Consider the following 23,353-nt stretch of genomic DNA (forward strand, 5'->3'; position numbering starts at 1 on the left):
AGAGGAGTACAAAATGGCTGCAGGCTCGATCTGTCAATAAGGGGGCAAAGGTATGGTGAGGTGCTGGTGGAAATTACAGAGATAGCATTGGGGATGGCTTGGAGAAGTTTAAAGATCATGATAAGAATTTTAAATTTAATTCATTGGGGGCAAGTGAGGTAAGTAAGCCTGTAGCCTCACTTTAACAAGTGCATGGAACCATTTGGGTTTTCAGTCTGTATTCGTAAAATCCTGCTCAAACCATTGTAGGCTAAGAATATGAACAGTGAAAGAACCCTAATAACCCAAGTCATCTCGTCATTGTTTTTTCTGTCAAAACTCTATTCATATTAGCAAATTGAAGTTTGATTTCTTCAAAGGAGAAAGCCAATTCCCTAATTGCTGGGTGAACTTCAGAAGTACATAGCTCCACATAAACCTTTCGAAAGGTTGGAGCTATTTTCAGTGGGTCACCATGAACAATCTCCTTTGTGATCTTTAATGGCACTGAGACTGATTTAAATCTCCATTTATATCAAATACCTAAAACTTCCAAATATGTTCAAACCACAGACTAATATTGTTGCTTTGTAAGGGCTATGGTGTGATCATGATTTCTGTACATACAGGCAGGTGTTGGTGTGTGCACCAAAATATCTGTTTTCTCAACTACAAATTGCTGTAACTTACAGTTAGTTATAAGTTGTTTGAAGAGAAAACTATTCCCTATGGGATTTAATATTTGTGCTGCTGGGATTTGCTGGTTGAGACCACAACCAGATCAGCCATGATCTTATTGAATGGTGGAACAGGCTTGAAGGGCCATATGGCCTACCCCTGATCCTAAGTTCTAAGTTCCTATTTTCTAGCAATGCTGGAGAGATTTACTCAACCTATAGGAAATCTTAACAAATTGGTAATAACGATAAGTGCACCATTGACATCAGCCATAAAGTTTGTCTCCATGGTTGAATAGTCAGTGGACAGTCAACAACTGGACCCATGCGTAAGGAACATCCGCTTGAAGGTCACTGTTGGCTGCTGATCCCTGGGAACTGTGTCTCAGCCTGAGTGAGCGCTGACGAGAAAACTAGCAAAGAAATATTCCTCACTGTGCTGAGAACTCTTCCTTTCGCCTCATTTAACATGCTACATATTTTCAGAAATGAGGGTCCAGCTCCATAGGAGATGCCGTCATTAATGCCAATAATAAAAAAACCTCAAAGGCTGGAAATTTGAAATAAAGTCAGAAACTAGTGGAAGAATTGGACCTGCTGTGTTATTTTCAGCATTATCTGTTTTCACGTCATTATTTATACAAGTCACTATGTCAATGTGGTGATATTAATGCTGAGAGATGATGGCCAGCCCTACACACAGTGATATGGGTTGGAGCTTGGTAAGCAGCCTCAAACAAGCTCTTGAAACCTCATCATAATTCTGCAGATAATTCAATTTCTGTAGAAAACTGAACTATTTTGTGTCATTGCATTACGAAAAATGTATAGTGCAATTCAGGTGAAGCACATTCTCCATTATATTTAATACAAATTTCAAGTCCAAGCTCAAGAATCGATATATGTTGTATCAAATATAATTTTTCAAAAGAGCAAACATCTCAGGATAGTAATCTGATCAACTCAGCACATAGATGACAGGTCATTATGCAGAGACGGATAACAATGTTGAAACCTATTTATTACAGGGTAGGTTCAGGCCAGCTAATGGCACAAAGGTTGACAAATTGATCACTTCTGCCTCAGACTGGAATCTTGGTCAAGGATTTTTCACCAGCAGATACAAGCTGGTTCCATCTACTAGGTGTAGAATGGCCCAAGACATCAAGAGATATACAGCACTTTTGAAAGAAAAAGTAAGGCTGACAATGCAATACATTAGCCCTTAGCAATTAATCATTGCATGTTGTATACTATATTAGCAGTTGACAGATTTCTGTGAAGAGCATACAGAGTTAAGGCCAGCTTAACATTCCTAACACAGTAAAGCAATGGCACTACAAATATTTCTGTGTCAGAAATCCCCTGTAAATACTGGTACAAACATGAGAGTTCGACATTCTGAAAGAAAATAGCGTCAGCCACCCAAAGTGAGACAGTACTACATTACAGATTTTTAAAATTAATATTCAGTTGTAGAACTAAGATACTAGTGAATCAATAAATATAGAAAAGATGGGGAGACAAAATTCTCAAGACACTACTGAACTGTGCATTATACCCAGCAGGTGAACAGAAATTTGATAATCTTGTACCCAACTCTGAGGTATGCAGGCACAGGTTAGAAACTTCTGATTTACAAAATCTGCCACCTTATTTTTACAAAGATTTTATCACAAAGGGGAGAGCAATGATACAAGCAGTATTGGAACAATATAGTATTGAGGACACAGAAACAGGCCATTCAACACAACTGGTCTATGCTAGTGTTTATGCTCCACACGAGCCTCTTCCCACCTTCATCTCATCCCATCTGCTCTGTGTCCCTGATTGTACCTGTGACTACATATATCTCTTTCAGTTTCTTTTTCCATTTTCCCTCTCCTAAAGGCACAGGTGTATGTTAGATTGCAGTTCCACAATTCCCACTAGGCCTTAGATACCTCACCTTAATTTGTGAGTTTAGACGAAGTAATGGCATGTCTAATCTCACCCTAGGTTATTGCTTTACTTGCTTTCCAGAAGTATCACTGCATAGCAACCATGCGCGTTGCTCAAGACTGTTTCTCACTTCTCCAGCCCCAGGCACCTCACTAATTTAGCTGCAATCAACTAATTCAACCTGGCATAAGCCTGGAGATCAAAGATGGGACCTTTTAACCTGTGTAGTTCAACACTACATTGCATGTGGTGGCCATTTTTTAAACACATTCATTGGCCATAAAGTGCTTTGGGCCATCCTGAGGGTGTGAACGATGCTACATAAATGCAAACTGTTGTTTTCAAGTTCTGTATGTAATAATAATTCTCAAAAAATATTCTCATTGTTCATTTTGCATGAATCTCATCTATTTAAATAATATTGGTCCTTTTAATTGTTATTCATTATAAGGGAAGTGTGCAATTACAGCATGCCTCTCCACTTCACCAGTGACTGAGAAGTGATCCTATGGCTAAGTTTTAACTTTCCAGCCTCTGTGTCAACCATTTCCAGTTTGCGGAGACCAGCTCTTAATTATGCATTGACATCTAGTGGGATTTGGGTGCCTGGTGGGTGTGGGTGTTACCCCCTTATTGTATGTGTTGTGGCAACTCATAACACACTCCTAACATAAGACAAGCCTCTGTATTCGCTAGAATAAGGAGTATTCATAGCATGACCTGTCAGGCTGTTGTGTAACCTGTGAATAATTCCACTATTTCACATTCTCCAAGTTATTCCACTATTTCATATTCTCCAATGGAAGAATTTGAAGATATGAAAAGCACAACCACTGACCTTTAGCATAAATGCTCCTCCATCTGTCTCTGTGCCTCCAGTGTCAGCATTCCTAATATGGGTCATTGCCATGGATAATATTCAGTGCTGTCCCCTTTACAAGTTAAAGATGAAGAATATCTTTCAGCCCATTTTCAGTGTAGTTCATTCATCTACAGGGAACCTCAAATAGCCTCCAGTTTAAATGGCAATTCTTTAATTTTAGACTCTTAGCCTCCAATATTCTGACTGAGTCTTTCACTTATTGACTCATTCCATATGCGTTAACTTCATTTTATCTTATTGATTTTCCAGAATTCCTTAGATACTAATACAGACATTGAAGGTAGCAACTGTGCTGTTCAAGAAAGGAGGAAGAGAGAAAGCAGGGAACAATGGGCTAGTAACCCAAACCCCAGAAGTAAGGAAAATGTTAGACTCTATCATTAAGGACTTAGTAACATGGTAAGAATACTTAGAAAACTCAAATAAATGGGTAAATTTTACACTAGGCTGTAACTAGTAGAGCACAGCAAAAGTCAATGATGGGCCTCAGGTATTTACAATCAATATCAATGGCTCATATGAGGGCACCAAGTTCAATATGTCACAACGTTTGCTGACAATACATAGTTAGGTGGGAAAATAAGCTGTGAGAAGAATGTAGAGACTGCAAAAGGATATAGACCAGTTAAGCGATTAGGCAAGGGAATTGCAGATTGAGTAAAATGTGAGGAAGAGTGACATTACCCACTTTTGTAGGAAGAATGGAAAAGCAGAACATTTTTTAAAAAGTGAGAGTTTAGTAGATATTGGTATTCAAAGGTTTTTTTGAGCTCTGAATACGGACTGGAAACGTCAACTCTGTTTTTCTCTCCACAGATGCTGTCAAACCTCCCAGGTTATTCCACTATTTTCTGTTTTTCTTTCAGATTTCCAGCATCTGCAGTATTTTGCTTCTATCTTGGAGTCTTTGAAGTGTTTTCTTTGTCCTCCCCTGAAATGTTTGCCAGTTGAGAGTTGAGAAGATAGGACCTGGCAGTGGAGATGCTTTGCAGCCATCGGACAGTGTCCTGCCCATCGAGACTGATTTTGCAGGAGTTTTGCCTGAATTCTTGTGGAGATGTCTTCTGGAAAGGCCTCTAGCATTTGTTCACAGTTCTCCTATTGAATCTGCAGAAGCATCACTGATGGAATTTCTTTAATGCTCTTGTGTGGTCGCTAATACACAGCCTAGGTCTCACTGCAGTACAGGAATGTGATGATGACAACTACCTTTGAAGGTGTGCAATGAATCTTCACTAGATTGATTCTAGGGTTGTCCTGTGAGTAGGATGGGCCTATAATCTCTGGTGGTTTAGGAGAATGAGAGGTGAGAAAGTGGAGTTGATATAGATGGGTTCAGCCATAAACTCATAGAATGGCAGAACAGATTGAGGGGCTGTATGGCCTCCTTCTGCTCCTATTTCTTTATGGATTAACCTATCCCTCCATTAACAAAAACAAGTTGAAAGGGTTCTATTTTCACAAAGCCATTTCTTGATAGTTTATTTTTCTTTCTCATGGTTAAATTCCTGGCCACTTGCCAAGTGCCTGCAATTGAAATATTAATCTCTTTTTCCTTTTCAGCATGTGGGTGGATATGCTGTGTTTTTGCAGCATTGTCTATTTTTCTTCTGCACTTCCTAAAGCAGGTTCTGCAATAGAAACCACCATTAGAACTTAATCAGCTGCTGCAGAAACCACCCTGCATCATCTCCAACATCTGGATTGCAAGTTGCTTCATAACATGGAATCAACCTGACATTAAATACTGTACCCAAAGAACTGGGGCATTGCAGCTAAGGGTTTATAGCTTGCTGCCCTGCAATGACTGAGGCAGAAGGTGAAAGGGCTCATTTTCACTTTTGTAAGTGATAATGTGTTAATTCTTGGATTACTTTATCACCTCATTATTTAGTGCCTCAGCAGAGAACCTGTCACACTGGAAGAACTTTGAATAGTTTTAAACCATCCAAATATAAATATGAGACTGAAGTGCCCTTGATAGGTGGTTTGTGTTGAGTTAGATGATCTTGGCCTTGGCAGCAGTGGATCACAGCAATTGACCTCACTTCTTGAGCTCGGGAGGAAATTCAGTCAGTGTTCCCACTTACGTGATTTCTTTTACTGTATTTTAAATGATGGTGCCTCATGCCAGTGGGGTTTTATTCTCCTGTAAATAGTGAACCTCCAATTTTGCAGATTTGTGTTCACAAATGCTCAATGATGGTCCATGTTGCAGAGGAACCCAATCAAGTGTCCACCGAGTGTGTTCCACTTTACCCATAGCTAGAGTTGTAAGTTGCATTTTCAGAGTTGTAATAGAACAGGAGTACACTATTTAGCCCAGGGGTTGGCAAGCTGCAGCTCTGGAGCTGCAAGCGGCTCCCTGGGGTCTGATATGGAGCTCCCAAGCGGCTCCCAAATGAACATATCTTTCAAACACCCAACTGAATGAGGTTTCAGAGAATTGTTCACCTAATATGTTCTTATTGTAGAAACATAAAACAATCATCAGCTGTCTAAATATTATCTGTCAAATGCTTCATCAGCAAAAAATATATTCTGTAGTATTGCCTGCCATCCAATCATGTGGTCATGTCTCCAGAGTGACCAAATCTTTTGAAATCAAATAAGAGACATTTTGATCAAGCAAACAGGATTTGTTGGTGATCATGGGAGCAGGGGAGGGGTTGTCCATGGGAGCAGGGAGAATGGTACATAAGAGCACGGTGTGGAAGTGCCTTAATGGGCTTCCAAAGCAGTACTTCCCAAACTATTTTCCAATGTGACTCCATTTTAATACTTGCAAATTAACGTGTCCCAGACACTGACAAAAACAAAGCAGCAATAAAGCAGCTTCATAACATTCATAGAAACTAGGAGCTGGAGTAGGCCATTCGGCCCTTCGAGCCTGCTCCGCCATTCATTATGATCATGGCTTATCATCCAACTCAATAGCCTGCTCCCGCTTTCTCCCCATACCCTTTGATTCCTTTCGCCCCAAGAGTTTTATCTAACTCCTTCTTGAAAACATACAATGTTTTGGTCTCAACTACTTCCTGTGGTAGCAAATTCCACAGGCTCATCACTCTCTGGGTGAAGAAATTTCTCCTCATCTCAGTCCTAAATGGTCTACCCTGTATCCTCAGACTGTGACCCCTGGTTCGAGACTCCCCCATCATCGGAAACATCCTTCCTGCATCTACCCTGTCTAGTCCTGTTAGAATTTTATAGGTTTCTACAAGATCCCCCCTCATTCTTCTGAACTCCAGCGAATATAATCCTAATTGACTCAATCTCTCCTCATATGTCAGTCCCGCCATCCCAGGAATCAGTTGGGTAAACCTTTGCTGCCCTCCCTCTATAAAAAGTACATCCTTCCTCAGATAAGGAGACCAAAACTGCACACAATATTCCAGGCGTGGTCTCACCAAGGCCCTGTACAATTGCAGCAAGACATCTCTGTTCCTGTACTCGAATCTTCTGGCTATGAAGGCCAACATACCATGTGCCTTCTTTACTGCCTGCTGCACCTGCATGCTTACCTTCAACGACTGGTATGCAAGGACACCCAGGTCTCATTGCACATTCCCCTCTCTCAATTTATAGCCATTCAGATAATAATCTTCCTTCCTGCTTTTGCTACCAAAATGGATAACCTCGCATTTATTCACATTATACTGCATCTGCCATGCATTTGCCCACTCACTCAGCTTGTCCAAATCACACTGAAGCATCTCTGCATCCTCCTCACAGCTCACCCTCCCACCCAGCTTTGTGTCATCTGCAAGCTTAGAGATATTACATTTAGTTCCCTCATCGAAATCATTAATATATATTGTGAATAGCTGCACCAATCCCTGCGGTACCCAACTAGTCACCGCCTGCCATTCAGAAAAGACCTGTTTTTTCTTACTCTTTGTTTCCTGTCTGCCAACCAGTTTTCTATTCATCTCAGTACACTACCCCCAATCCCATGCGCTTTCATCCTACATGCCAATCTCTTATGTGGGACTTTGTCGAAAGCCTTCTGAAAGTCCAAATAAACCACATCCACTGGCTCCCCCTCATCAACTCTACTAGTTACATCCTCGAAAAATTCCAATTGATTTTTCAAGCATGATTTCCCTTTCATAAATCCATGCTGACTCTGTACGATTCTGCCACTGTTTTCCTTGTGCTCAGCTATTAAATCTTTTATAATGGACTCTAGAATTTTCCCCACTACTAACGTCAGGTTGACTGGTCTATAATTCCCTGTTTTCTCTCTGCCTCCCTTTTTAAATAGTGTTGTTACATCAGCTACCGTCCAATCTGTAGGAACTGTTCCAGAGTCTATAGAATCTCAAAGATAACCACCAATGCATCCACTATTTCTAGGGCCACTTCCTTAAGTACTCTGGGATGTAGATTATCAGGCCCTGGGGATTTACTGGTCTTCAATCCCACAAATTTCCCCAACACCATTTCCCTACTAATACTGATTTCTTTCAGTTCCTCCCTCTCACTAAACCCTGTGTTCCCCAACATTTCTGGTATGTTATTAGTGTCCTCCTTTGTGAAGACAGAACCAAAGTATGTATTTAATTGGTCAGCCATTTCTTTGTTCCCCATTATAAATTCCCCTGTTTTTGACTGTAAGGGACCTACATTTGTCTTCACATACCTATAGAAATTTTTACAGTCAGTTTTTATGTTCCCTGTAAGCTTACTCTCGTACTCTATTTTCCCCTTCTTAATCAATCCCTTGGCCCTTCTTTGCTGAATTCCAAATTGCTCCCAATCCTCAGGTCTGTTGTTTTTCCTGGCCAATTTGTATGCCACTTCTTTGCACCTAATACTATTTCTAATTTCCCTTGTGGTTTGGCTACCTTTCCTGTTTTACTTTTGCACCAGACAGGAATAAACAATTGTTGCACTTCACTCATGTGCTCTTTGAATGTTTGCCATTGCCTATCCACCGTCATCCCTTTAAGTAATGTTTCCCAATCCATCATAGTCAACTCGCGCCTCATACCATCGTAGTTTCCTTTATTAAGATTCAGGACCCAAGTCTCAGAATCAACTATGTCACTCTCCAGCTTGATGAAGAATTCTATCATATTATGGTCGCTCATCCTGAAGGGGCCTTGCACAACTAGATTGCTAATTATTCCTTTCCATTACATAGTACCCAGTCGAGGATGGCCTGTTCTCTCGTTGGTTCCTCAACGTATTGGTCCAGAAAAACATCCCGTATAAACTCCAGAAATTCCCCCTCTACGGTATTATTACTAATTTGATTTGCCCAATTTATATGCATATTAAAGTCACTCATAATTACAGATGTTCCTTTATCACATGCATTTCTAATTTCCTGTTTATCGCCATTCCCAACATCACCACTACAACCCTCACCAACGTTTTTTGCCCTTTAGTGTTTCTCAGCTCTATCCATACAGATTTCACATCGTCAGAGCTAATATCTTTCCTCACTATTGCGTTAATTTCCTCTTTAACCAGCAATGCAACTCCACCGCCTTTTCCTTTTTGTCTGTACTTCCTAAATACTGAATACCCCTGGATGTTCAGTTCCCATCCCTTGTCACCCTGCAGCCATGTCTCCGTAATCCCGACTATTTACATCTATTTGCGCAGTTAGTTCATCCACTTTATTGTGAATGCTCCTCACGTTAAGGCACAAAGCCTTAAGGCTTGTCTTTTTAACATTACTTATCCCATTCCCACTATTTTTCACTGAGATCCTGTTTGATTCTTGCCCTTGATTTCTCTGACTATCACTTTCCTTATTCCTTTTGTTCTTGTCTTTGATTTCCCTTCCTCTGACTCTTTGTATAGGCTTCCATCCCCCTTCCATTTTAGTTTAAACCCTCCTCAACCACTCTAGCAAATATTCCCCCTAGGACATCAGTCTCGGTCCTGCCCCAGGTGTAACCGTCCAGTTTTTACTGGTCCCACCTCCCCCAGAACCAGTCCCAATGTCCCAGGAATCTGAAACCCTCCCCCTCACATCATCTCTTCAGCCACGTATTCATCCGATATATCCTGCTATTTCTACCCTGATTGGCACATGGCACTGGTAGTAACCCTGAGATCACTACCTTTGAGGTCCAACTTTTCAACTTACTTCCTAACTCCCTATATTCTGCTTTTAGGACCTCATCCCTTTTTTTACCTATGTCGTTTGTACCAATGTGTACTGGCTGTTCACCCTTCCCCTTCAGAATGTCCTCTAGCTGCTCTGAGACATCCTTGACCCTAGCACCAGGGAGGCAACATACCATCCTGGAATCTCGTTTGCGGCCACAGAAATGCCTATCTAATACCCTTACAATTGAATCCCCTATAACTATTGCATTCCCACAATTTTTACTCCTCCCCTGTGCAGAAGAGCCAACTGCGGAGCATTGAATTTGGCTGCTGCTGCTTTCCTCTGAGAGACTATTCCCCTCAACAGTATCCAAAGTGGTATATCTGTTTTGCAGGGGAATAGCCACAGGAGATTCCTGCACTGTCTGCCTAGTCTTCTTGCTTTGCCTGGTGGTCACCCATTCCCTTCCTGCCTGTGGACTCTTAGCCTACGGTTTGGCCACCTCTCTATACGTGCTATCCACGATACTCTCCGCCTTGTGGATGTTCCACAGTGTCCCCAGCTGCCGCTCCAGCTCCAAAATCCGGACTTCCAGGAGCTGCAGCTGGAGACACTTCCCGTACACATGCTGGCCCCGGGCACTGGAAATGTGCCCAGCTTCCCACATAGAACAGGAGGAGCACACCACGGCTTTGAGCTCTCCTCCCATGACTTACCCCTTTAAATTAAATTAAACCTTTTACAAGATACTTAATATCAATTACTCTTGGGCCCTTCTTCCCTGCTCTTCGTTATTACAGAATATAGCCCCTACAAATGATGAACCACAAAATAAGACTTTATAAATTATAAGCAATAAAAGTAGTAAATGTTTACCCGGCTGGACTCATGGTACTCAAAGGATCACCTCATTCCCTCCTCACCAAACTCCCTCAGTCACCTCTGCTCTCCCAGCTTCTCTTCAACTCCCGACTCCTCTCGTGCTCCTCTTCAACTCCCGAATCCTCTTGCGCTTCTCTTCCACTCCTGACTTCTTTTGCGCTTCTCTTCAACTCTTGCCTCCTCTCGCACTCCTTTTCAATTCCCGGCTCCTCTCGTGCTCCTTTTCAACTCCCGACTCCTCTAGGTGCTGCTGACTGCTTGTCCCCGAGCCCTCCTTATGCACCCTCCTCAGTATATGATTATTAAAATTTGCATATTATAGGTCAACATATAATACATCATATAACCATACAAATCCAGCTTTAAAATAGTTTGTAAAAAAGTTATCTTTTCACTTACTTATGTAGGTTTCACTCTAGCTCTCCATGCTCCCCGTCTCAGTGAAGAACTTCTCATCCTGCTTCCTGTCCCAGGATGGCTGCATGTGACCCTTGCTGCACATTCCCCCTATAAAGATGGTGGTCATTAACCCGAAGAATTCAAAACTTAACTTTCAAACCTCAAACATTCAAGTTTGGCTGCTTCTTTGCAGGGGTCCAATCATACACTACCTTGTGGCCAATGGCAGGAATGCTGCTGTTCCACGTTTAGAAACATGGGACAAATATGGTCCCAGGAAGAAACAATATGGGACGTGGGACAATGAGTGAAATTACGGGACAATCCCATTTAAAGACAGGACAGTTTGTATCCTGCTTGTGCACAGGTAGGCAGATTATTCAATAAAACATTGCCCTCACCACGGCCTTGGTTGGTCTGTTTGAAAATGATGCATTATGATTAGTCATATTTGGAAGCTGATTGATTGATATTAATGGGTTAATACTCTGTTGGGTGGATGCACGACTAGAATGCTGATTGGGAAAAACTGTAACAGAAGTGCTCTTGATGGTCTTGATGCCAAGTGCAGGCAGGCATGTTAATCAATAAGAGAGTGCATGCACTCTGGGCCTGGTGTTGAGGCTGTGCTGGTGAGCACTAGTATTGTGTGCAAGCAGGCAGATAAATCATTGAAGAGACAAACGTACTCTGGCTCTTGCTTTTGAGGCTGCTTTGGAAATGGTTGCAATGAAGAGAAGAATTGAAGCGGAAGATCGAGAATTTCAAGATGAATGGACTGATTCATTTGCATCCACCTCAAATTCAGCTGGCCTCCCTGCATGTCTCATTTGCAATGAGAAATTCGCCAACAACAAGAAACCAATTCTTGAGAGACATTTAATTACTAAGCACAGTACCAGAGCTGAAAGCCAGCTGGAGAAACCCAGAGGAAAGCGCTCTGCTTTGGAGCTGAAGGACAAGGCAGAGAAATTTAGGAACGGATTCGCTAAGTGGGCAAAATCACCAAGTTGCTAAATACTGCTAGTTTTGTGGAAGCTCAAGAGATTGTGAAATGAGGAAAGCTGTTCACGGATGGTGAATATGTATAAAACGAGTGCTTTATCAAAATCTCTGAGCAGATGAACAGTGATTTTAAAAATAAAAATGAAATTATTCAAAAAAATGAAAGACATGCCTTTACCTGCAAAGACCGTGAGGGACAGAACAGTGAAAATGGCCATAGATATCACCAACCCGACAGGTTGAGGATATAAATTCAGCTCCAGCATATGCAAGTGTTTTCAAATATGAACTTTATAAAAAGCAAGTTGAAAAGCTAATTGAATGATGAAAGTTTACAATCCTGCTTGAAAATGAAAATGACATCACACTATCTGAAAGAAAATATGGAATGACTCCCCAGAGAAATCCAACAGCAGAAATCTCATTTTTTTTCATAAAAGGGGGGAGTTGATGTCAATTAAATGGCATGTTTCAATGTTTAAACTTTTACTAATATTACACTTTTGAGAAAGCATTGTTCAATTCAAAACTTCTAGTCAAAATTTTTAAAATATAGTTGATAATCAAATGTTCTCATTGATATTAATACATATACATTTATGAGCTTCAGTAAAAGTGTTGCATAGAAATTCTTAACTGTTTCTCTGTCTTTTCTATGTTATTATTAACTGCAGCATTGTAGCTCTTAAATATTGCGTTTTTGATTAAATGTTAAAAAATGGCTCTTCTTGTCATTAAGGTTGCATAACCCTGATTTAGTCCCTCAGACCTTCCCTGTCATTCAATTAGATCATATTTGGATCTGCATCTCAAGCTTATTTTCCTTCCTTTGTTCCTTATCCCGAGGTAGCCTCACCCCCAAAAAATCTATTGACTTCAGTCTTGAAAGCTTCAACATCCCAGCATCCACAGCCTTTTGGGGAGTAAGGATTCCAAATTTCTACTAATTTTTGTATGAAAAGGTGCTTCCTGAATGGCTTAGCTCTAATATTGTGATTATGTTCCCTTGTTTTTGATTTCCGCACCAGAGAAAATAGTTTTTCCGTAGCTATCCTGGAAAACGTTTTATCATTTTAACCACAAAGTGTCTATTGAGCAGCAGCTCAGTAACAAAGACATAAAAAGGTAGAAGTCAATCTAACCCAGTGTTTACCCCAGAGCTGATAATTGAACGTTTCACCAATTAGTACCTGACCTGAGAGTGTTTGATGATAATTGTTGGGTGATTGAAATGGAACTTGCTTTCATTCTCTAATACTGATATCCATCACATTCATAAGCACAAAAAGTGGAACAAAAGTCATGTGGTCTCACTTACACAATTTCCTCATTAAAAAGGATCTTGTTGATTTCATCTTCAAACTACTTCCAAGCACCAACATCGTGATGGATGGGCATCACTGCTGTACACAGACTGTATCTGTTCAGCATAGACTGTTCTTGAGTATCGTTTCCCATGATAGTGTTTCAGGAAATAACAACTGCCTGTGAGTGTCCCATTAACTCTACGTATTCCTTGTCATTATTCTGAAACACCGCAGATTGATTTCAGACTGATTCCTGGGATGGTAGGTTTGTCATATGAGGAGAGATTGGGTTGACTAAGCCTGTATTCACTGGAGTTTAAAAGAATGAAAGGGGATCTCATTGAAATGTATAAAATTCAGACAGGGATGGACAGACTGGATGCAGGGATGATGTTCCCTTTGGCTGGAGTGGGGCCATTTAGTACTGAGATGAGGAGAAACTTCTTCACTCAGAGGGCGGTGAACCTGTGGAATTCTCTACCACAGAAGGTTGTGGAGGCCAAGCCACTGAATGTATTTAAGAAGGAAATATAGATTTCTAGACTCTAAAGGCATCAAGTGATATGAGGAGAGAGCAGGCATATGGCGTTGAGAGAGAGGATCAGCCATGATCATAATGAATGGCAGAGCAGCTCGAAGGGCTGAATGGTCTACTCCTAGTGATTGGTTGTGGAAAGCAGCCAAGTGTTAATAATGACATAATTATAGCCCTTAGGGTAATGTCGACAAACAACTATTGAGACCAAACTTTTTTTTAAACGCGTGCTGACACAAGCTGCCAGACCTGCTGAGTATTATCTGATTTTATCAGAGCAGGAGTCTAGAGGTAACAAAAACATAACTCAGTGTTTTATTTGCAAAAATTGGGTAGAGGTGGACAATGTTATGGAAGTAGAAGTTGGCTGATTTTATCATGAAGAGGATATTGTGTCAGACACTAGGAATGAACAGGACACCATGATTGCAAATGGCCTGATTTAGTCTGAGGCAGTGGCCAGGGCAGGTGATGGAGACAGTGATGAAGACAGAGATTGTGCCAACTGCCAAAATCAATGACGTTGGCCTTCCTAATACTTACCTGGAAGAAGTTACAGCTCATTTAAAACTCGATGTTAAATGAGCAATCTGAAAGTGTATAGGGAGTGCTGGTGTCAGATATCCAGAAGGATAGTGCAGAGTAGAGCTGGGTGTTGTCAGGTTTATGTGCAATGCTATGCCATGTCTGTGGATGATGTCATCAAAAAACAGAATGTGCATGAAAAATTGAGGAGCCAAGAATATATCTTTGGGTTCTCTAGTGTGAAGGTGTAGAGGTGAGAAGAAATTGCAGGGATGTCTCCTCGATGACAGGAGATATCCTCAGAAGACATGGTTCATATCACCTGTACAGAACCCACAAAGCCCAGCAAACAAATAGTACAATGCCTCCCATAACTTAACAATGGGAACAATAAAACAGACCTTTGGATTGCTGAAGACGAGGTTCCACTGCCTGGATGTTCAGATGGAGTGCTGTGGTACATATCACAGAGAGCTTCACAAATCATTGTGGTCTACAGCACCCTACACAATCTTGTTCAGCAAAGGGGTGAGGAAACCCCAGCCAGGGAGCTGGAGGTGTTGGATTCATTCTCAGAAGAGATGAAAGTCTGGTTTCCCTCCTCCCTGTCAGCAAATGATGGCACCTCTCTCACTCCTGGATGAGAAGGGCACCTGGAGGGAGGTTGAGGTGCCTCGACCCCTCTCACCTAGCCACCTCAGTATGGAACCCATGGCCAGAGAGTTAGAATGCATGTCCAAGGTCATATCTGGCAGCAACTGTGTGTTCTGCTGGACCATGCTTTTCATGGCAGTTGCCAACCTCCCATCGAGGAAGCTAAGGGCTCACATGCTGGAGACATGGTGGAACTCATGGACTCATGGACTTAAGGATGATGACTCTTGGACTCCTCCACCGTTCTCGTAAGGCTGTGCATAGCTACTGGCGTCTCTGCCAGATGTTCCCCTCTCTGCATCTTTAACAGGTTTCTTGCTGCTGTTTCCTGAGGCCCATTACCAGCATGGGGCATAGCATGGGCCCAGCCTCCAGCACTCCTCTGATTATCAGGGACCTTGCTATCACATCCTCGAGCAGCTGTGACATGTCTGTGACGTGCTCACCAGATTGTGACCCTACGTCTAATTGTAAACTCAGTCCCACCAAGATGACTGGCTCTGCATTGGTGGATGGTGACATGATAATAGTTGATTATGGTTGTGAACTCCAGCATTAGATACTAAACAGTACTCTGTACTATATTTAAGGTCACTTGACCTGGGTGTTGAAGGTCAGATGGCACATGTTTGAGCCTGTCTTGACAGAGTTCAGATACTGCAGAAATGTGCTCATGTTAGCAAAATGTGTTATCAAAGAAGTTAACTGAGCTACAAGGTTGACGGCCTGTGTGCATCTTAAAAAAAGAAATAAGAAACAAGACATGGTGTTAGAAGTAAACTAAATGCAACAATGGAGATTCTTAAACAACTGACAGCTCCGTTTGGAGGCAAATTTCGCCGAAAACTGTAACGATTCAAGCTGTACCTCACAGCGACAGGCAGTGATAAAAAAAGACCCTCAGGTACAGCCTTCCATCTTTCTTTACGTAGCAGGGGAAAAAGACCTAGAAGTCTATTAAACATTCACGTATGAAGGTGATGAGAAATGAAATGACTTGAAAGAAATAATGAAAAAAATCCAAAGCCTACTGCGGCCCTAAGAAAATCATCACACATGAAAGGTATCAATTTTTTACATGCACATAAGGCAGTGACAACATTAGTCAGAACGTAACTGAGCTGAGAAAATGAGCTAATTTGTGTGAATTTGGAGAACTTGAAAGAATCACTCATCTGAGAAAGAATAATTTGCAGCATCGCAAATTAATCTCTGAGAGAATGGCTTTTGAGAGAAGTTGATCTCACACTGGAGAAAGCAATAAATAATTGTAGAGTGGCAGAGACAACAAGATGCCAGATTAAACAGATGACAGAAGGTGGTAAGCCACACACAGTCAAGCAGTTAGATGCAGTTAAACAGAAACAGCCCCAGAAAGAACAAGTAGACAACTTGAAGGAAAAATCAAGAAAACTGCTATTAAAACATTTAAATGCAGCGGAACAGAGCATTTATCATGTAATTGTCCAGCCTATGGAAAGCAGTGCAAGAGCTGTGATAAACTAAATCACTTCGCTAAGATGTGTAAATTGAAGAAAGTGCAAACGATTGCAGATGATGACACAAACACTGAAATTGAACTTTTCGTTGGTGCGGTAACAACAAATTCCAAAGAAGATGAATGGAAGGTTGATTTAAAAATTGCCAACATTTTGGTGAATATCAAGCTTGACACAGGTGCACAAGCAAATGTCATTCCCATAAGTCTGTATCATAAGATATGCGAAGAAAAATAGCTGTTCCCTGTCATACTTATACTAGTGAAAAAATTGCAGTAGAAGGCACACTTAAGGTGAACTTAACAAAAATAGTCTCAAGCACTTTCATTCATAGTGGTGAAAAATGATGCAAAACCCATTCTTAGAATCAAAGCTTGTGAAAATCTGAAGCTAATCAAGAGAACAATGACTTTCACCACTGATGCCATCCTGAGCAAGTATAAAGATGTGTTCCAGGACATTGGCTGTCTCAAAGATTGACCATCAAGATTGAAGAAACTGTGACATCCAAAATACACCCGCCCAGGAAAATACCAGTAATGCTGAGAGACCGACTGAAAGCAGAGTTGGATGGAATGGAGAAACTTCACATCATCAAGAAAATTGAAGAACCGACAAAGTTGGTTAATCCAATTGTAATTGTAGAAAATCAGATTGGAATCTGTGAGTCTATCTGAATCCCAGCGACTTAAACCAGGCTGTACAAAGAGAGCATTACCAGCTGCCCACATGAAAATATCACATGTAAGCTAGATGATGCTAAATACTATTCAGTCTTGGATGTGAGTTCAGGCTTCTGGCAGCTCAAGCTGGATAAATGCATCTCCTATCTCTATACCTTCAACACACCATGTGGGCGTTACAGGTTTTTACGCTTACCTTTTGGTATTAATTCAGCTCTGGAGGTGTGCCACAGAACAGTGAAGCAGCTATTTGAAGGGTTAGAGGGCATGGAAACCGCAGGAGAAGAACATGACCACAGACAGAGGCAGGTGCTGGCCAGAGCTAGAGAAAGGAATCTCAAGTTGAAGAAGGAAAAGTACAAAATAGGTCTTCATGAAATCAAGTACTTGGGACATGTGCCAACAAGTGAGGGGCTAAAGTCGGACCAGAGAAAAATTGAAGCATTCGTGAACATGCCACCCCAGAATGTAAGAAAGACTTGGAGAGGCTTTTAGGAATGGTGACCTATCTTGAGAAATTCATTCTGAACATCTCAGATCTGACAGCACCTCCCAGAGAACTTTGATTAAACGATGTGGAATGGCACTGGGACCAAAGTCACCAGGAAACTTCTACCAGTCTGAAGATAACACTGACCCAGGCACCATTGTTAAAGTATTACGATGTCAGTTAGCCAGTCAAGATCTCAGTGGACACTTCAAAGACTGGCCTAGGAGCTGTCCTCTTGCAAAATGAGGCAAAATGCATACGCTTCAAAGGCAATGATTGAAACACAGCAGTGTATGCCTAAATAGAGAAAGAAATGCTAGAAATTGTGTTTGGCCTAGAACGCTTCCAAAAGTTTATCTAAGGCAAAGACGTGGAGGTAGAGTCTGATCATATATATATTGGAAGCTATACTTAAAAAGCCCCTGAACTGTGCACCACCTAGAATCCAAAGATTACTAATGCCTATGCAGACGTACCAGGTCAGAGTTAAATACAAACTGGGCAAGGAAATGCACATCACAGACACTCTGTCACGTGCATATCTAGCCATCATGGAGGAAGAGGATAAAGAAATGGAAGCACAGGCTCATATGCTGACAAAGAACTTAGCTGTGTCTGTAACCAAATTGGATGTGATCAGGGAAGCGACCAAAAACAACGCCACTCTGAGGAAACTGCAGCAGACTGTGCAATCTGGCTGGCCCACACATCGAAGCAGAGCCCCTTCTGCTGTACAAGAACACTGGAACTATCGTGAGGAACTTCATGTAGCAGAAGGAATACTTTTCAAGGGAGAAAAGATCATAATTCCTGCAACACTGAGGAAAGAAATGCTGCAGTGCATACATGAAAGTACCTTGGCATAGAAACATGCAGGAGAAGAGCTTGAGATGTAATGTATTGGCCTGGAATGGGAGCACAAATCGGGGAAATGGTGAATGCATATGTAGTGTGACACAAGTACAGTGAACCACAACAAAAAGAACCACTTCAACCACACAATTTTCCAGAAAGGGCCTGGCAGATAATTGGAACGGACTTCTTCACATTTGACAACAGTGAGTACCTACTAGCAGTAGATTATTACTTAAAGTTTGAGTCTGTGTTGCTGAGAAATGGTAGTAAGAACATCACTGTAATAATTTTTTTTTATTCATTCACGGGATGCGGGCTTCGCTGGCTGGGCCAGAATTTATTGCCTAGTTGTCTTTGAGAAGGTGGTGGTGAACTGCCTTCTTGAACCGTTGCAGCCCATTTGGTGTAGATACACCCACAGTGCTGTTAGGAAGGGAGTTCAAGGATTTTGACCCAGCGACAGTGAAGGAATGGCAATATATTTCCAAGTCAGAGTGGTAAGTGACTTGGAGGGGAACCTCCAGGTGGTGGTGCTCCCATCTATCTGTTGCCCTTGTCCTTCTAGATGGTAGTGGTCGTGGGCTTGGAAGGGGCTGTCGGAGGAGTCTTGGTGAATTCCTGCAGTACATCTTGTAGATAGTACACACTGCTACTGTGCATCAGTGGTGGAGGGAATGAATGTTTAAGGCTTTATAAGGCTCTGGTCAGATCACATTTAGAATATTGGAGCAATTTTGGGCCCCATATCTCAGGAAGGATGTGCTGGCCCTGGAGAGGGTCCAGAGGAAGTTCACGAGAATGATCCCAGGAATGAAAGGCTTAACATATGAGGAACGTTTGAGGACTCTGGGTCTATACTTGATGGAGTTTAGAAGGATGAGGGGGGATCTGATTGAAACTTACAGAATATAGAAAGGCCTGGAAAGAGTGGACGTGGGGAAGATGTTTCCATTAGTAAGAGAGACTAGGACCCGAGGGCACAGCCTCAGAGTAAAGGGAAGATCTGTTAGAACAGAGATGAGGAGAAACTTCTTTAGCCAGAGAGTGGTGAATCTATGGAATTCATTGCCACAGAAGGCTGTGGAGGTCAGGTCATTGAATATATTTAAGACCGAGATATATAGGTTCTTGATTGGTAAGGGGATCAAAGGTTCTGGGCAGATGGCAGGAGAATGGTGTTGAGAAACTTGTCAGCCATGATTGAATGGGCCGAATGGCCTAACTTCTGCTCCTATGTGTTATGGTTTTATTGTCTTATGGATTTGGTGCCAATCAAGTGGGCTGCTTTGTCCTGGATGGTGTTAAGCTTTTTGAGTATTGTGGGAGCTGCTACTCCCTCCCACCTGCCACCCTTGGATCTGTGTACCTGCAGCTACCCCCCTCCCCACCTGTTGATGCCAATCTCATTCCGGTCCTGCCATCAGGACACTTGATGCTTCCAGAGAATTCCGCCCTTGGACTTCAGAAATCAGCAGTGCAAATGCCCTAATGACACCCAGAAAAATATAACTATTCCCTCCTGCCCCTGCTGTTACTAAATCTGAAGGTTTTTTAAGATCTCCCCATGCTTTGCTTCCAAAAAAAAAGCACATAGCCAAAATATTATGTGGGTAAAGTTCAAAATGTTCATGTGCTGGGAATGTGATTTGGAGAGATGTCCTCGTCATGGTACACTCAGAGCTGTTTGGAGAATCTGGCAAAAAAAAATTGGGAAATCCATTTTGTTCATAGTGACAGAAATCCCCCATTTATTTAGGAAGATGTAGAGGAAAGTGAGAATACAAAAGGTTAACACAGCAGTTCTAATAAAACTGCTGCAGCATGTATTTTACAAAATTTTAAACAATAGGCTCTGCAACGACCAATTAAACATGATTGATTACATGGTCCATTATGGCTCAGCCAAAGATTCATTCTAAGTTCTCTTTCTGCTGATGGGTTATGTGGTAGGGGGCATTTTTATTTCTTCAAAGATCACAGCAAACATCAGCAGGAGACTTATTTAATCCAGTAGAAAGGCCTTCGCAACAATCTTGCAGATGATGAAGCATTAAGAGTGTGAAGTTTAGATGAAGATAACCAAAAAATTTAGGATCTTAGCTACTGAAGATTTAATGGGCTTTATATATCAAATGGAAGTGGGCCCATAACTGTTTGTATGCAACTTTTGAGTAACTGGCCTCATGTAAATCTGTCATATATCTCACTGAGGTAGAAGGATTCTAGGAAGGGGACAAACCAACCATGGTTAACCAAGGAAGTTAAGGATAGTATCAAGTTGAAAGAAAAAACATACAATGTGGCAAAGATTAGTGGTAAGCCAGAGGATTGGGAAAGTTTTAAAAACCAACAAAAGATGACCAAAAATCATGAATAGAGAGAAAATATACTTTGAGGGTAAACGAGCAAGTAATATAAAAACAGACAGTAAAAGCTTCTTTAAATATATAGAAAGGAAGAGAGAGGCCAAAGTGAATGTAGACCCCTTAGAGAATGAGGCTGCTAAAATAATGATGAGGAACAAGGAAATGACAGAGGAGTTGAATGAACACTTTGCATCAGTCTTCATGGTAGAAGACACTAATAGCATTCCAAAAATGCTTAATAATCAAGGGGAGAAAGTGGGGGGGGGGGGGAAGAAATAAATACAATAACTATCACTAGAGAAAAAGTACTAGGGAAACTAATGGGGCTAAAGGCCGGTAAGTCCCCTGGACCTGATGGGTTGCATCCTAGGATATTTAGGGAAGTAGCTACAGGAAGCAGTAATCTTCCAAGAATCATTAGATTCTGGAAAAGTCCCAGAGGATTGGAAAACTGCCAATGTAACACCCTTATTCAAAAAGGGATGGAGACAAAAAACAAGTAACTATAGGCCAGTTAGCTTAACATCTGTCATTGGGAAAATGTTAGAGTCTATTATAAAGGATGTAATAGCAGAGCATTTAGAAATGCATAACATAATCAAGCAGAGTCAGCATAGCTTCATGAAGGGGAGATCACGCCTGGCAAATTTATTAGAATCCTTTGAGGAGGCAACAAGCAGGATAGATAAAGGGAAACCAGTATATTAAATATATTTGGATTTCCAAAATAAGTTCGATAAGGTACCGCACATAATGCTACTTAATAAGATAAGAGCCTGTGGTGTTGGGGGTAGTGTATTAGCATGGAGCATAGAGGGTTGGCTAACTAATAGAAGACAGAGAGTTGGGATAAGGAGGGTATTTTCAGGATGGCAGCCTGTAACTAGTGGAGTGCCATAGGGATCAGTGCTGGGGCCATAATTAGTTACAATATATATTAATGACTTGGATGAGGGAAGTGAGTGTACTATCGCCAATTGTGCAGATGACACAAAGATAGGTGGGAAGGGAAGTTTTGAGGATGACACAAAGAGCCCACAGAGGGACATAGACAGGTTAAGTGAGTGGGCAAAAACTTGGCAGATGGAATATAAAGTGGGAAACTGTGAGATTAAGCACTTTGGCAGGAAGAATAGAGGAGCTGAATATTATTTTAATGGAGAAAGACTTCAGAAAGCTTCAGAACAGAGGGATTTGGGGGTCCTCCTGCATGAATCACAAAGAGCTAGCGTACAAGTTCTCAGCAGGTAATAGGGAAGGCAAATGGAAGGTCGGCCTTTATTTCAAAGGGAATGGCATATAAAGAGGGAAGTCTTGCTAAAGCTGTACAAGGCACTAGTTAGACCACACCAAGAATACTGTGAACAGTTTTGGTCCCCTTATCGAAGGAAAGATATACTGGCAGTGGAGACAGTCCAGAGAAGGTTCACTAGGTTGACCCCGGGTATTAAAATCCTGGATTTTTTTACGAGGAGAGGTTGAGTAGGTTGGGCCTGTACTCATTGGAATTTAGAAGAATGAGAGGCGACCTTATTGAAACATATAAGATTCTTAGGGGCTTGACAGGGTAGATGCTGAGAGGTTGTTTCCCCTTGTGGGAGAGTCTAGGATCTGAGGGCATAATCTCAGAGTAAGGGGTTGCCCATTTAAGACAGAGATCAGGAGCAATTTCCTCTCTCAGAGGGTAGTGAGTCTGTGGAATTCTTTACCGCAGAGGGCTGTAGAGGCTGGGTCGTTAAGTATATTCAAGACTGAGATAGACAGAATTTTAATCAATAAGGGAATCAAGGGTTATAGGGAAAAAGAGAAAAGTGGAGTTGAGGATTATCAGATCAGCCACGATCTCATTGAATGGCAGAGCAGACTCGATAGGCAGAATGGCCTACTTCTGCTATGTCTTATGGCTCATAGTCTGCAGGGCTGCAATGTCAGTAAAGGGAACACGTAGGACAGCAATATGCAAAGGAGACCAAGCAGCCCACCCCTTAACCTATTCCTGGGGAGACACTCTGGAAAACTACATCCTAAGGGCAGCCTTTCACAAAGTAACAAGAGGCTGCTTTCACTGCGTTGTTGTGGCACTTTTGCTGTTAGCTGCTTGCTTGTAGGGTAAAAGGAGCACATCAGAAAATCAGAAAACAAGTAGATTATCACTTTGCATTTTCTACTTATTATTGAGGTAAGTAGGAAGCAAGGTAATTGGACCAACTTGACAGCCTCAGCATAGACCTATCATGTGTGCACTGGTTCTTTGCTAGAATGGTAAAAATAAGCCCTGCTTTCTCCGTATAGCTTTGAGTCTTCCTGTGCTTCAAACATTTAACAAATCATCTCTTAAAATATGCAATGGTGTCTGTCTCACCAGTCTCTGTGATAAAACATTCCATATAACACAACCCTCTGTTGTAAAGATATTTGTCAAAACCCTCTCTCTTTTCAGTATTAATTTTAAATTGATGACTCTTTGTTATTAAATCCACAACCAGAAGAAATAGTCTTTCTCCTTTTATTCTAACAAAATTTGACATAATTATAAAATCTCCAATTAAATCTCTGTGCTCCAACGGAAATGGCCAAAATATCTTGCTTCTTCTCATAACTAT

Source organism: Carcharodon carcharias, chromosome 15, assembly GCF_017639515.1.
Source record: "Carcharodon carcharias isolate sCarCar2 chromosome 15, sCarCar2.pri, whole genome shotgun sequence".
In the NCBI taxonomy this organism is placed as follows: domain Eukaryota; kingdom Metazoa; phylum Chordata; class Chondrichthyes; order Lamniformes; family Lamnidae; genus Carcharodon; species Carcharodon carcharias.